Source organism: Rhinolophus sinicus, chromosome 14 (genome assembly GCF_057876585.1).
Source record: "Rhinolophus sinicus isolate RSI-liver-muscle chromosome 14, RSI-T2T, whole genome shotgun sequence".
NCBI lineage: Eukaryota > Metazoa > Chordata > Mammalia > Chiroptera > Rhinolophidae > Rhinolophus > Rhinolophus sinicus.
In genome coordinates this window covers 125,845,796-125,863,307 of record NC_142514.1, presented here as the reverse complement: position 1 = coordinate 125,863,307, position 17,512 = coordinate 125,845,796, and the positions used below count along the sequence as shown (strand labels likewise).

Here is a 17,512-nt window from a genome sequence, read left to right as displayed (position 1 = left end):
GCTGCTGTAACAAAATACCGTTCACTAGGTGGCTTAAACAACAGAAATTCATGGCTCACAGTACTACAGGCCAGGAAGTACTCGATCAAGGTGCTAGCCAATCACTTCCTGGTGAGAACTCTCTTCCTGGCTTGCAGATGGCCACCTACTCAGTGTGTCCTCACATGGCAGAGAGAAAGAGGAATCTGGCTGTCTTCCTCTTCTTACCCAGCCACTAATCCCATCATGAGGTCGCTACCTCACGTCTTCATCTAACCCTAATTACCTCACAAAGTCCCCGTCTCCAAATACTATCACAATGGGAGTAAGGGCTTCAACGTGTGAATTGGGCAGGGGCACAATTCAGTCCATAGCACAGTGACATTTAATAGAATGAATCATTCTAGTTTTCACATGTTATTGGCAACATCATTTTCTAAGTCAGAAAGCCAGAGCCATCCCCACTATCTTCTCCCACTCATCATTTCAATCAATATCCAATCAGTTCCTAGGTCCTGTGGGTTCTATGTCCTACAAAACATCCAGCTTATCCCCTCTTCTCCTTGCCCACATCCTTAATTCAGATAATCTTATCTGACAATGTTATCTCAAATTAATGTATCTTGTCTTTCTGGGATAATCTCAATATTCCATTTGCCCTTACCATAGATTCTGACACATAGTTGATGTTCCAATAATGCTTTTTGTGTCAATTTTTTAAAAGTAAAATATATTTTTCCTTTTAATATCAATATAGATTTTATTTTTAGCAAACATTTTCTAGCAATATTATCCTTCTACTAGAACACTTAAAATTATGGATAAAATATGACACATACTCTTTTAAATGAATCATTTTTTTAGAAGAAACGAAGCCATTAGAGACCAAAAATGAATCAGGATCTTGCATATAGAGTGGTAAGAAAGTAGTGAAAACTGGGCCCATAAATTTAGTGTTGGGATGTAGTAGCCAAATAAAATTCAAAAGAAAAGAGCTTTGATCTATACAAAGTAGGAAACTATAACAGAGATGCAAACATAAAGCTTGGATCTATGAAAGATTATACCCTCAGTGCAAGAAAGAAAATTTTACTCCACCATCCCCACAGCACCAATAAAAATAGATAGCAAAGAAATCTATCTAAAAAAAAAAAAAAGTCTTGTTTAACCTAGCTCTGGTTTTGAGGTGAGGAAAATAATAAGATTGCTAATCTATAAACTGGCCTTCAAAGACAGCTAAGGTTCAAAATCATACCAAGTGGCAGTATTACAATCATACAAATTAAATTAATTTAAAATAGTTCCAGGTCTGTTTGGAAAAAAATAAAATCAAGTCCTCTTATGACAAAACTATTCACTACCAGACCTCATTAGATTTGCACAGATAATGTCACAACAAGTGTAATCTCATTTTCAAAAATCACAACTAAGTTGACAGGAAATGCCAACACAAATAAGATCCAAAACTGAAAAAAAAAAAAAAAAAGGTGGTGGGGGGCAGAATTCAAGCTCAAATATTGAGTATATGCAATATACTTCAATATTGGAAATACTGGCTACAAAATATAAAATGAATATTTCAATATAATTCTAAGACTAAAAAGCAATTAAAATTGTCAGCCAAAAAATATAAAATTTTCCATGATCACTTGGGAAAGTAACAAATGCATGTAGAAGTAAAAAAATATAATTGCTGAAATTAAAAGCTAGATGAATGTCCATTCTTAGGTATTTACATAAGAGAAATGGAAAGAGCCCACCAAAATATCTGTATATGAATGTTCATGGCAGTCCATTTTCAACAACAGGAGAATCACTAAACAAATTGTGGTAGATCAAAACATGGAATACTACTCAACAAAATAAAATACTTAACTACTGAATCGTGCAAGAATATGGATAAAACTCAAACGCTTTGGGTTGAGACAAAGCTAGACACAAAAATGTTGATATTTTATAATTCCATTTATAGGAAGTCCAAAAACAGGCCGAACATTCTATCATTATGGGAACAGATCAGTGGTCACCAAGTTTGGGGAAACATGATGAAAACCAACTATGAAGGAACTTTTGGGGAGCCATTCTTTCTATATTTAAATTATTGTAGTACTTACGTGGATGTATACAACTGTCAATAGTTACCCATCTGTTTGTTTTATTGTATGTAGATTGTACCTTAAAAAACCATTTGGGAGCACATTTTTTGTGCAACTGGGAAGAGAAATAGTGAATTTATAATAATAGCTAACATTATTGAGTGGTGAGTGTGACTGTTTTATATATACATAAACTGTTAATCCAATGACGTCGGGGTTGTTTTCACCCCTAGTTTTTCCTATAAGGAAACTGAAGCACATAGAAATTAAATACCTATTTGTGGAAACTTTCATAGCTAATAAGTAAATGAGCTGAGATTCTAACCTAAGAAATTAGATCCCCTAGCTCACACCTGGAGATGCAGCAGATACTGATTCCAGGCTATCATCAGACTTAATGAATCAGAAACTCTAAGATTAGGTCTGAGTCAGCAATGAAAACAACTACCCTAGGCAAACTTGTAGATTTGCACACTGAAACATTTACAGAAATGTTCATAGCATATTTGTTTGTGTTAGTACATAAATGAAAGCAACTAGAAATAAGAGAGATGAATAATATTGGATTCTATTTATGTAAGACTATTTAGTAGTAGAAATAAATGCCCTTCAGCTATTCTTATGGATATGGATATAACAAAAAATAATATAGAATGAAAACAGCAAGTTGCAGAAGATTATGTGCAATATGCCATTAATATTAATTTCATAAACATTTAAACTAATCAATATATTGACTAGGTGGAATAAAACCATAAAGAAAAGCAGGAGCGGTATAAGTACAAAATTCAAAACAGTGGCTCTTTCAAGGAGTGGGAGTAGAGAAATAAAGAGAATAAGCACACAAGGAATTTCAAATATACTGAGAATATTCTATTGCCTCAATTCAGTCATAAGTATAGGTGTGTTCCTTACATTATTCTTTATAAACACATTATTTTGTTATTAAATATTTATATAAAAATTAACAGTAAGAAATATAACAATTGTAATAAGAGCCAGAAATGACTAGTTATTTTTCATAAAATTGAGCTAATTCTATACATACAGATTTTAAAGAACAGAATACACATTATAAATCATAGGTTCCAGACCAAATTTGATATAAAAAAAGATTGAATACGCCACTCACTTATTCATTATTTCTAGTTTTAAATGAGGAACATTCAAAAATAGTTTTGAAGAATTAGTATTTCTACTCTCAAGTTCCTTGGAATTAAAATTGCCATGATGTTGCTCCATTCAGCACCAGTTTATGGCAGGTTAAAAACATAACTTTTGTCAATTATTGTTGGAAGCATGTAATCAGTTGTCAGCAACAGCTGAATAATAACTAACATTTATATTAGGTTGGTGCAAAAGTAATTATGGTTTAAAAGGTTAAAAAAAAATTGAAAAAACTGCAATTACTTCTGCACCAAACTAATACAACCCTCACCACACGCCAGGCACTATCCTATCTATTTTGCATATATTAATGTATTTAATCTTAGGGACATTACTATGTCATATGCTTTTGATTGGCATTATTATGCAGCAGTGTAACTAAGGGACAGAAAGTTTACAAAACTTGGCCAAGGTAACACCTCTCATTGGAAACAGAGCTAAGATTTAAACCCAGCTGCTTGGGCTACACAGCTGGATTCTCAGTCTATGAGTGATAGGATCTCAGAGTCTCTGATAAAGGTAACAGGATGTACTCCCAATGCCTCTAAAGTGCTGGCGACAGAGCAAACACATCAGGTATTTGTGTTATCAACAAGAGACTCCATCTGCATTGAGTGGTAAGGGTCAATACAGAAAATAAGGGTCCTATTGCCAGGAGAGCAGAGGAGATGACAGCAAGTAAGAGATCCCCGGAGTATGTAATCCACGCACTTTTGGAGTGCAGGCCTGCACTGAGCAAAGGAAGCAGCTGAGTGGTATATTTTTTGAGACCTTGAAAATCTGAGCTAGTATTTCACTTTCCTTAACAAAAGAAAAATATTTTGATTTGGTATAAAGTTATTGAGTCTCTTTTGTTCTCTATCTCAAAATTCTGTAGACATTGTTCTTTTAACATTTACTTTTACAAAGGAGACATCTTAATCAAGTTTTCCCTTCTTTTCCCCTTTCTGACACCGGTTTGTCTTTTGTCAGTCTTTAGTTTTTTTTTCTTTGTAAATGTATTTCAAAACTCTTTACGAGTTTAGGTATTTTATTTTTTATTTTGACTTTGGAAAGGGTGAGTATAGATTTGCATATCCATTCCTGTTTCCAATTCTGAAAGTTTTCCTTAGCCACACCTTTAATATGTAATTGTTTTACTTTTAATTAGTTTGACTATAACTTTTGTTAAACACAGAATTCTTAAGCTGAATCCTGCGTTCTTTATATCTTCTCATTGTTTGTTTGTTTGTTTGTTTGTTTTTATTAGTTTCAGGTATACAAAACAATGTAATAGACATTTACACCCCTCACAAAGTGATAATCCTCTCCCCCAATCTACTACCCCTCTGACATCGTATATAGCTGTTACAATTTCATTCACTCTATTCCCTTTGCTGTGCTCCACATCTCATGACTATACATACATATTAAATTATAGTTGACATTCAGTATTCTTCAGCTTCAGCTTCAGGTGTACAGCGCAGTGATCAGGCATCTACACTGTCCATGACGTGCTCTTCCTAATAAGACAAGTGCTCATCAGACACCCTACAAAATCTTTACATTATTGATTAAATTCCCCAAACTGTCATTATTGTGTTATTTTTTGTATGTTTGTCTTTGTTTTTCATCCCTGCATTCTGGGCAACCTACTCAAATTCATTTTCTATATCACTGATTTAGTTTTCCAAGGGAAGTCTTCTTCATTACCTCCACTGAAAACTGTATTCCTCATATTATGTTTTTAGTTTCTTTATAAAACCTCATTATCTTATCCATGTTCCTAATTTTTAATCTTAGTAGTTCTCTTCTTATGATTTTCTGAACAGATTTTTAGTGATATATTTTAATATCCTATTGAGAATACTTAACATTTTTCTAAAATTTTTCTTGTTTCAGACAAGTTGCAAAGATCTCCTCTTCCTCTGAACATTCAGGATGATATTGCTGAATTTCCTTGTTTTACAATGTTTCCACATAGACTTTTCTTTTGTGAAGTAGATGAGAATAATCTTTTCTAAAAGATGATAGCTCAAAGTTCCTGTCCATTCTTTCAGATTCGAACTATAACCTGTCTGGCAAACAGGTTTGTATACCTATTGGTAAAATTCCCAAAGTCTTGTGGTCTTTCATTGACTTTGGATCTGTGGCACTGAAATAGCTCAGTTCTCTCATATTTGGAATATAACAAATATATGTAAAAATAAACCCACTAGGACGCATGTCTAACAGAGCTGACCCTGCCTATTGGCATTTCAACTATGGGAACCACACCTCAGGATGAATGCACAGCCATAGGGACCACCACCCAGTACTCCCCCAATCCAGCCAATTTATTTTCAAACAAATACTGCTGTTGCAAAGAGAACAGTACTCTGTCTTCCTCAAAGAGTAGCTTCCAATCAGTATAGTTGCTACTTAACACAGATCCAGGAGGCAGACAATAGGAAAAGAACAAAAGGTTTTACTAGTTCTGATCAAGATGGCAAAGTAGGTAAATGCTGTGCTTACCTTCTCTCGTGACCACATCAAAATTACAACTAAACTACAAAGCAATCATCCTTGAGAATCACCTGAAGTCTTGCTGAACCAAAGCCCCACAACTATGGACATACAGAAGAAGCCACCTCGAGACTGGTAGGAGGGGCACAGACGTAGAACAGGCTGGTGCCACACCCATGCATGACCATTAAAAATCAGGAGGGATATCTTGGCTGCCCCCAACCCCAAAGGAACAAGGGGTCCCAGTGCCCCAGCAGGCTACCCAGCCCAGGGTTCCAGTCCCCATAATTTCTGGTTGTAAAAACCAGTGGAGATTGTGGATGAGTGAGACAGAGGGTGGCTGGAGTCCCAGGGGCTCCTCTTAGAAGGGCTACACATGGACTTCCTCACCGATGGAATCATTTGCTTCGAGCTCCAGCACTAGGATAACAGCTGGAGAGACAACAGAGACATATGGGGGTGAGGTGGGGGGAATCTGAGTTGTCTGGGTACAGCACAAAGGCTGGAGGGGCAGTTTTCTTCCAGACAGAGGAGATGATGGAAGCCATTGTTTCTTTGTTGAGCCCTCCCCCTTCCCAGGTGCAGAGCAGGTGGCCACAATACATGAGTCTCAACCAAGCTGGTTGACACCATTCATTTGCCCCATCCTGGTGATTCCCTTGGACCACACCCAACCCAACCTTTAGGCACACCCACGCTGTTTCCAATGGCTTTTTCGAACAAACCGCCTGCCTTGGCTCATGCTGCATACTTTCTTAGGGTCTCTCAAAGTTTTGCAGAAGTCAGACCAATAGCATCTGGTTTGAGCATGTCCTATACCCCTGGTTGAGCAGCCCTAAGCCTGGCGCTCACAGAGGCTGGCCTTACTTTTTGACTTGGCTTCTCAAGGCACTTCCAAGGCTGCGGCTATCTGTGGATTGCTTTGTGGCTCCTACCAGGTAGATGCAGGTGGGGCATGGACTGTGGCTGAACTTGACCTGCAGTGGGTCATCTCCCAGGTGGCCCTGAGGCTGGAGTGCACAGAGGACAGCTTCAAAGTGAGTTGGGGCATCACCCAGCTGCCTCCAAGGAAGACACACAGAAGGAGTGGATTCGGCAGTCACCAGAGCTCTTTTGAGGCAGATCCTGCTCTATAGGGTCAGCCCCTACACCACAACATCCCCCCCCCCAATGTAGTCACAGCCAGTCCTCAACAACCAATCAACTTGAGGCTCAATCCCTCCCATTGATGTGAAAATAGCAACCAAGGCTCAACTACAACAGGAGGGCACACGCAACCCACACAGAGACACACCTGGATTATGCAGCTCAGGTAACCAGGAAGACTGCACCACTGAGACCCACAGCACACCTACTGCATAAAGCCACTTTACTAAGACAGGAAGATATAGTAGCCCTACCTTATACATAGAAATAATTATACAGTGAGGCAACAAAAATGGGGAGACAAAGAAACACATCCCAAGTAAAATAAAAGAACGACGCTCCAGAAAACTAATTAAACAATAAGGAGAAAAGCAACCTACCAGATGCAGAGTTCCAAACACTGGTTATAAGGATGCTCAGTAATCTCAGGGAGAACTTCAACAAAGAGAAAACTTAAAAATGGACATCGGAAACTTAAAAAAGAAACAGTCAGATATAAAGAATACAATAATGGAAATGAAGAATACAATAGAGGGAATCAACAGCAGATTAGATGAAGCAGAGGGTCAAATCAGTGATTTAGAAGATAAGATAGCAGAAAACACCCAATCAGAACAGCAAAAAGAAAAAAAGAATCAGAAATAAAGACAGTTTAAGGGGCCTCCAGGACAATATCAAGCATACCAACATTCACTTTATAGGGGTACCAGAAGGAGAAGCGAGAGAGCAAGAAAATGAAACCCTATTGGAAGAAATAATGATGGAAAACTTCCCTAATTTGGCAAATGAAATAAATATTCAAGCCTAGGAAGTGCAGAGTCCCAAACAAGATGAACCCAATGAGGTCCACACCAAGACACATCATAGTTAAAATGCAAAGATTAAAGACAAAGAGAGAGAAGACCTTGCCAGAGCAATCAGGCAAGAGAAAGAAATAAAAGGCATCCAAATTGGGAATGAAGAAGTTAAATTGTCACTCTTGGCAGATGACATGATGCTGTATATAAAAAACCCTAAAGACTCCACCAAAAAGCTATTAGAAACAATCAACGAATACAGTAAAGCTGCCGGCTACAAACTCAATGTACAAAAGTCCATTGCATTCCTATATACTAACAATGAAATCTCAGAAAAAGAAATACAAAAAACAATTCCTTATGCAATTGCAGCAAAAATAATAAAATACCTAGGAATAAACTTAACCAAGGATGTGAAAGACCTATATGCTGAAAACTATAAGACATTTTTGAAAGAAATTGAAGAAGACACAAAGAAATGGAAAGATATTCCTTGCTCATGGATTGGAAGAATCAACATAGTTAAAATGTCCATATTACCCAAAGCAATATACAGATTTAATGCAATCCCCATCAAAATTCCAATGGCATTTTTTAAAGAAATAGAACAAAAACTCATCAGATTTGTTTAGAACCACAAAAGACCCCGAATAGCCAACGCAATCTTAAGAAAAAAGAACAATACTGGAGGTATCACACTTCCTGACTTTGCTTGTACTACAGGGCTACAATAATCAAAACAGCATGCTATTGGCAGAAAAACAGACACGTAGACCAATGGAATAGAATTGAGAACCCAGAAATAAAACCACATAAATATGGACAGATAATTTTTGACAAAGAAGCTAAAAACATACAATGGAGGAAAGACAGCCTCTTCAATAAATGGTGCTGGGAGATTTGGATAGCCACATGCAACAGAATGAAACTGGACTGCTATCTGTCACCATGTACCAAAATTAATTCAAAATGGATCAAAGACTTAAGCATAAGACCTGACACAATAAACTGCATAGAAGAAGACATAGGTACTAAACTTATGGACCTTGTGTTCAAAGAGCATTTTATGAATTTGACTCCAAAGGCAATGGAAGTAAAAGCTAAAATAAACGAATGGGACTATATGAAACTTAAAAGCTTCTGCACAGCAAAAGAAACCATCGACAAAGTAAATAGGCAACCAACTGAATGGGAGAAGATTTTTGCAAACAGTGCCTCCGATAAAGGGCTAATATCCAAAATATGCAAGGAACTCATGAAACTCAACAACAACAAAACAAACAACCCAATTGAAAAATGGGCAGAGGACCTGAAGAGACATTTCTCCAAAGAGGACATACAAATGGCAAATAGACATGAAAAAATGCTCAACATCACTAATCAGCAGAGAAATGCAAATAAAAACCACAATGAGATATCACCTCACCCCAGTTACAATGGCTATCATCAACAAGACAAATAGTAACAAGTGTTGGAGAGGCTGTGGAGAAAAAGGAACACTCATACACTGTTGGTGGGAATGCAGACTGGTGCAGCCGTTATGGAAGGCAGTGTGGAGGTTCCTCAAAAAATTACGAATAGAATTGCCATATGACCCAGCAATCCCTCTCCTGGGTATCTACCAAAAAAATCTGAAAACATTTAGAGATAAAGACACGTGTGCTCCAATGTTCATTGCAGCTTTGTTTACGGTGGCCAAGACATGGAAACAACCAAAATGTCCTTCGATAGATGAATGGATAAAGAAGTTGTGGTATATATACACAATGGAATACTATTTGGCAGTAAGAAAAGATGATATAGGAACATTTGTGACAACATGGATGGATCTTGAGAGTATGATGCTAAGCAAAATAAGTCAGACAGAAAAAAGCACAGAACCATATGATTTCACTGATATGTGGTATATATACCAGAAACAACAAGAAAACAATACAAACAAATGAGAAACAAAAACTCATAGACACAGACAATAGTTTAGTGGTTACCAGAGGGTAAGAGGAGTGGGGGGTGGGAGATGAGGGTAAGGAGGATCAAATATATGGTGATGGAAGGAGAACTGACTCTGGGTGGTGAACACACAATGGGATTTATAGATGATGTAATACAGAATTGTACACCTGAAATCTATGTAATTTTACTAACAATTGTCACCCTAATAAATTAAAAAAAAAAAAAAAAAAAAAAGACAAAGAGAGAATCTTAAAGGCAGCAAGAGAAAAGCAGTTACTTACCTACAAGGAAGGTCCCATAAGACTGTCAGCTGATTCCTCAACAGAAAATTTGCAGGCCACAAATGATTGGCACAAAATAATCAAAGTGATGAAAAACAAGGACCTACAATCGAGATTACTCTACCCAGCAAAGCTATCATTTAGAATCAAAGGAGAGATAAAGCGCTTCCAAGACAAGGAAAAGCTAAAGTAATTAATCAACATCACACAAGTATTATAAGGAATCTTATAGGCATTTCTTTAAGACAAAAATAATAATAATAATAATAATAATAATAATAATAATAATAATAATAGTAACAATAACTACATACCTATCAATAATTATTTTCAACGTAATGGATTAAATGCTCCAATGAAAAGATGGGGGGGTGAATGGATAAGAAAACAGGACCCTTACATATGCTGCCTACAAGTGACTCACTTCAGATCAAAAGACTCACACAGACTGAAAGTAAAGGGATGGAAAAAGATAGTTCATGAAAACAGAAACAAACAAACATGAACAACAAAAAGGCTAGGGTAGCAATACTTATAACAGACAAAATAGACTTTAAAACAAACAGACAAAGAAGGACCTAGTAATCCCATTTTTGGGTATTTATCCAAAGAAACCCAAAATACTACTTCAAGGGGACATGCTCATCTATATGGTCATTACAGCATTATTTACAATAGCCAAGAAATAAAGGCACCCTGGGTGTCCCTGAATGGATGAATAGATAAAGAAGAGGTGGTACATATACACAATGGAATATTACTCAGCCATAAAAAAGAATGAAATCTTCCCATCCGTGCGACCACATGGATGGACCTATAGGGTATTGTGCTGAGTGTAGTAAGTCAGACAGTAAAAGACAAATGTCATGTAATTTCACTTATAAGTGGAATCTAAACAACAAAATAAAGAAATAAATGAAACAGAAACAAGCTCAAAGATAAAGAGAACATTTTAACAGTGGCCAGATGGGAGAGGGGTTGGAGATTGATGAAAAAGGGGAAGGGATTAAGTACACATTGGTTGTTACACAGTACTCATGGGGATATACAGTACATTGTAAGGAACATAGTCAATAATATTGTAATTACGTAGGGTGCCAGATAGGTAGTAGATCTATGGGGGTAATAGATGGGAGCAGGGTTAGGGGTACGATGAAAACAGGTGAAGGGATTAAGAAACACAAATTGGTAGTTACAAAATACCGTGTTTCCCTGAAAATAAGACCTAGCCAGACAATCAGCTCTAATGCGTCTTTTGGAGCAAAAATTAATATAAGACCCAGTCTTATTTTATTATAATATAATATAATAATATAATATAATATAATATAATATAATATAATATAATATAATATAATATAATATAATATAATATATAATATAATATAATATAATAATATAATACGATACCAGGTCTTATATTAATTTTTGCTACAAAAGACGCATTAGAGCTGATTGGACGGCTAGGTCTTATTTTCGGGGAAACACGGTAGTCATGGGGATATACAGTAAAGCATAAGGAATATAATCAAGATTATGGTAATAACTACGTATAGTGCCAGGTGGGTACTGCTGAATAAGTATGACATATACTTGACACTAATATAATATTGTATGTTCGCTATATTTTAATAAAAATCTTTGAGAAATATCTTACTATATACTTTAAGACGAGTAGAATCATTTTTATGCTTATAAATTACAATTTTGCATCCAGTTCTATAGTTTTTGTAGTGAATTGATATTTCTTTCAGAATCTAACAATGAGTCGATTGTCTAGGTAATAGTTAAATTTTAAGTGTTCATCTATCTGAGTCCATGGATTTATTTTAGTGTAAAATTTGACATATTGTAGCTGAAGCTGTTATCCAAATGGCACTGAATTCTTGCTGGCCCCATTATTATGAGATTTATATAACAGTATTCCCTGTGTCTATCTACCTCATATCTTTATTGTTCAAATGGATGTTAGGTTACAGCTTGTCTATCCTTTCAAATCTGCCAGTAACTGGAGAAAAAGGGTGTTGTTGTTGTTGTTGCCATTGATGTTGCTGGGTTTTTTTCAGGTGTTATAGACTTGACATGGAAATATTGTTAATCGGGATTTTTTTTTTAAAATAGACATTGGTACATTAAAGTTTCATTTCATCTGCTTTGTTTTCAATGGATTTCATTTTCAGAGAAAAATCTTAACCAATAGTGGAATATATAAAAATATCTCATTATGTGATCTAAGTAAATATCAGTTTCCTTTCCTTTCACCCTTTAGGTGATTGTCTACACTAACAGGCTTTGAGGGGCATTATAAAGACTCTCTAGTGCCATTTTTATAAGCTGGACAGTTCATGAATGGAAATTCATATTACAGAGTTAATTGGTCATGCCTGTAATCCTTTTTAAAATAAAAGCCTGCTAGCAGTAGTTAATTGATTTTATTCTGTCATTAGTAATGAATGCAACTCACCTCAATAGGTATATTCTACAGATAGCTTGGGGCAGGGAACCAAGGGCAATCACATTCCATTCCAATGTGGAAAGAAGGGCTAGGGAGAATGAAGGCCAAAATCCTAGAAGAGAATGTTACTACCAGTTACCACTTAGCATGGGAGGGAACCTAGAGGTGCTAAGGGACAGCAAAAAGAAAAAAAGAAAGAAAAAGAAAACAAAAAAAACCATCAACAAAACCACAAATTTGTCTAAGGCCCCTCATGTGTCACCTAAACCATTAAAGAGCTTTAAGAACAACTGTCCCACGATCCCATCACACATCTAACATCTTCACAAGGTTTCCCTTTCTTATTAATATATATCTACGACATTAAAAATCTGCATCTGCATCGCCTTTTTTCTGACCTTAAGATAAACAGCAAGTTTCCAACATCCATAAAATACAATGTCATGTTCTTCTGGGTAAGAGGCAAGGGTCACAGAATCATAGAAAAAGTGTCTCAGTCTAACAGCCTCACATCTATAGAGGGGATAAAAAAGCATCTCAGGCCAAGAGAGACTATGCATCAGTTCACAGGATGGTTTATGTCAGAGCCGCCAATGAAATGTATTGGATACAGTGCTGACAGAGGAAAGGGTGGACCTGCTCTCACCATCTTGAAGGAGAACTGTTAATTGGATCTCTGAAGAGGACATCTAAGCCTGCTGCTCTGTATTGATTTCTTTCCTTGACTTGTATTGTGTTTCACACTCTATGAAGCAAAAGCTTTTCAAAAGTTTTTAATGAGCTTACTAAAGTTATTAGCTGCTTAAATTATTCCTGTATAGGAACAGTGTGTCCTCCTGTAAAGTTAAGATGTTCCACTGAGCGCACTCTGCTTTTAAGAAAACTGGACAATTCTGAGGAGCCCCACATTTCTTATGAATCTGAAATCTGCACTTTGTTAATGCACCGAAGAGCCAATTTGTTGTTCCACGATGCAAACTTACAACAAGTGATAAATAAGTCCTGCAGATCTAATGAATAGCATTGTGATTTTAGGCAGCAATATTGTATTACAAACTTCAAAGTTCCCAAGAGACTAGTTCATAATTGTTCTTACCACAAAAAAAACAACACAAATAATCACATGACATGATACAGGTGTTAGTTAACACTAAGATGGTAATCATATTGAAATACCTAATCACACACACACACACACACACACACACACACACACACGTAAGCCAACTTTCACAATAAATGCCAAGGTTGATAATAAGAGACTTTTCTATTTCAACTAAGCAGCCTATTTCAGACTTTACCAGGATACATATTTAGCCAAAAGCTTTTTAGGAAAACAAGGACAAAAATTCACTGAAAGCAAAACATGACTTACTATCAAAATTTACATAAAAAGAAGATAAATTTTCTGCTGTCATAGGAAAAAGCCCTGGAAGGTACTTAAATGGAAGGCACTGTGTTTGGCTTTTGAAGTCCCTACTTGGGATTACAAGAAACATTTTAGAGTTTATACGAGAAACTGCACCACCAATTTTCTTTGGAGAATTCTGGGTAGAAATTACAAAGTATACTGTAAATACTATGAACAAGAGTTTATTCTGTGTGGTAATATTTTGTTTTTCAAAAATAAGAAATGCATCATTTAAGGCATTAAGGAAAAAATAATGTTTACCTAGATTTGGAGTAAGACCTCTCTGCTTCATTTTTCACACATGAGAACTTACAGTTAGGATGGAACCACGGTTATTAAATATATTCAATTGAGACATGGTTCTAGGGATTAGAAATATAGCTGTGAGCAAGCTAGATAAAGATCTTGCTCTCATAAAGTCCACATCCTATGGAAAAAGAGTAGAGAAAAGGTTAGATGGTAATGTACTATAAAGAAACAGAAATAGGGCAACAGGAGAGTGACTGAGACTTCCTTTTTCTGGATGCTCAGGGAAGGCTTTTCTGAGGGTGTGATGTTTCACCAGGGAGCTGAGTGAGAAGGAATAAGCCACGTACAGATGTACAGGAACATCATTGCAGACAGGAACAAGTTAAAGGATTTAAGGCAGAAACCAAGTCAGCATTTTGGGGATCAGAAAGACCTATTACTGGAACTCAGTGAGAAGGTTGAGACTGGTATTTGAAGAAGTCAGAGAAGTGGGCAGGCAGGTGCCCCATCATATTGGGCCTTAACACTGGTGTTCTGAAACATGTTTAACAACCTGCTCACCTGATTTATAGCCTTCACCAATTTCCCATTTTCATGATGTGCATCCTCCCCTTGTGGATGATTTCATGCTATCAAAAGTTTCAAAACTCACTCACAAAAGTCCTGAAAATTTCACAATCCAGCATGAGCCCACCCAACAGAGTAGCGACACTGGATTGCATTTGCTCCATTGGGGTTGGGAGGTGACCCCAAACAGGATTTTCCTCTGGTTTCATCCATTCATCCATCTTAGTTCTCAGCAGGAAGCATTCCCCTCTTCCTCTGCTCTCGCCAGAGAAAGGAGGTGTGACTTACCTGATTGGTGAATTTGGGAACAGGATCTGGACATGTCAGGTAGGGACTGTTGCAGATATTGTTTTTCAGATCTGCCCAACCACAGGCAGAGGGCATGCAGACCAGTTCACACATGCAGGAAAACATCTGGAGGAAGCACTGCCTGGGGAGGGGGAAGCCAGCAATTCTGGAGAATGAGTCAAGTTCAGGGAGAAGTCACAGGTCCATGTGGCTTCACAATTAGGACACGTTCTCCAATTATCATTATCACTAAAGGTGACACTGGGATCTCCATTTCTCTCATCTCTTGTATGGATTTCTCAGTTCTAAACTCAGGGGATAAATTAAAGGATATCATAGTTTTTTAAAGCCAACATTATTATAGGAGCAAAATGGACTTTAGCATGAGAATGACGTGATCTGGTAAATGTTTTATATAAACAGAATTCTGTGTCAGAGAATGAAAGAGAGAAAGTGGTAAGAAATGTCCATTCTAAATAGTTATAATTTAAGAGAGGCTGTAGGATGAGAAGAAACCAGCGTCAAAAAGAACAGGGAATACTGTTTCTGGCAGAGAGCAAAGATCCCCTGGTGGGAAAGGGTTTGGTAAATTCTAGAAACTAACAGGGGCCAACTTGACTGGAAGAAAACAAGTGACAGAGAGATTGGTACCTAATGAGGTAAGAGAGAGAAAGGGCCAGACCTTGCTGGGCCTTGTCAGGGCTGTGTGAGCACATTTGGCACCTCTGTACAAATTGTAAAAACATACCTTCTCAGAGCAGATAAATTAGAAAAAATTGGTCTCAATGGGTAGGAAAATTAGAACAAGGTGCTCCATCCCCTCTGTTGATGTAACCCTAAGCCCTGGGACAGAGCTTGGGCAGCAGCGAACTGGCAGAAGAAATACAAGCTGTACAACCAACCATATGGAAAGGAGTGGGATTTTATTATAGAGAGTGACTGAGGAGTTTGAGCAGGTGACTGGAAGAGCACAGTATACAGTAAGGACACCCAGCTGCTTGAGTTTCACTTTGGGCTACTTAGGCTAGATGCTTGCCTTCTACATGCCTCCATGCATTTCCCGACCTGTAAAACAGGAATGATAATAGGCCAACTTTATCGAATTGCTCTTCATAGATGAGTAATATATGTAAAGCCCTTAGAACGGCACCTGACTCAAAGTATGTGCTTCATAAATGTTTGCTAACAGTATTATCTGAATTGTGGGTTTAAAAGATCATCTGGCGGACATGCTGAGAATGAACTGTAAGGGACAAAGAGAAGAAGTGGGAGACCAATGAGACATCCATTGCATTAGTGCAGGTGATGGATGAGAGCAGTATTAATGGAAATATAATTACATGATATTCAAATATAGTAGTGGACATCATCCATATCAATTTATCTATGACTATTTCATATTTATCTTAAAAAGATAAGGAATATTTTTAAACATAAACATAATACCACTATTATACCTTGAAATATTAATTCCTTACCGTTATCAAATATCAAGCCAGTGTTCAAATATTCTAAATTGTCTCATAATTTTTACAGTTGGTTCAACTGAACATGCAAATAAAATTCATATATTGCAGTTATTTGATGTCCCCTAAGTCTTTTTCTATCAATAAATTACCCTCCAACCAATTTCTCTCTCTCTCTCTCTCTCTCTCTCTCTCTCTCTCTCTCTCTCTTTCTTTCTCGCTCTCTCAATCCCACTGACATGCTGTCTTTTAAATAGACCTTCACATGTGTGATTCCATTGCCATCTTTTTCTGGTTCTGATGGTTCTGTGAGATGAGTTTCCTGTAATCTCAAGAGGAGCCTATGAACCACATTATCTTTCTTCATTTCACAGCCCGATTTTGTTCATTAATCTTCAGAAACATGATTTTGCCCTTCCTGAAACCTGTGTCTGCTGCTCCCTCCCCCACTTTTATCTAGTTGTTCTCTTTCCCTTCCCCCTATTATCCTTGTTCTCTCCAACTGAGGTTCTAATCTGGCAGTTTCTCCTCAGTTTGCATTTATTTCCTGGAATGTTGCTTTGGCTTTTTCCTAAGGCCTACACTGCTCTAGTGCCACCTAACTTTTTCTCTCACCAATGAGTTTGAGCCAGCAAGCTTTTTTTTCAGGTGTGGGTGCTGTTTTCAGATTGGTCCATACACATTCAGTGAGCATCTATGGGAAATGTGGGGGTTCTCTGGCTGTTTGGTATGGTCAGAATCCTTTTGCCTTCCAACTGTTATGTACCCATGATTGCTGGTACCTTCTTGGTTTTCATAGCTGTGAGTGGTTCCCCTGGTCCTCTACTTGCGTATATTTTGGGGGTTTTACAGATACCTTCCTTATATGTAGAAAATTTGGGAGAGCTTTGATAACTATGCCACAATCCCACAATCTCCCCTGCAGTCATCTCCAACCCTTGCAACCATTCAGAAAAACTGGAAGGAAGCTTTATTAAACCCATTGTGTATATGAGGAAACTAATGCTAGGAGATATTAAGAAACTTAAACAAATTATCAAAAATTCAAAGGGGCAAATGTAGGATTTGAACCCAGGTCTATCTGACATGTTCTTTTCATTAAAAACAAAAAAACTTTTCATATCACTTGGAACATGACTGCACTTGATTTCTCCATGTATTGGTAGGAAGAGA

The 17,512-nt window shown here is 37.1% G+C and overlaps 1 pseudogene; it reads right to left on the bottom strand.

The window, feature by feature from the left end:
* The window catches only part of LOC109434138 (Y-box-binding protein 1 pseudogene), a 59,116-nt pseudogene extending 44,147 nt beyond the window's left edge, over positions 1-14,969 (bottom strand).
* Between the last annotated feature and the right edge of the window lie 2,543 nt (positions 14,970-17,512).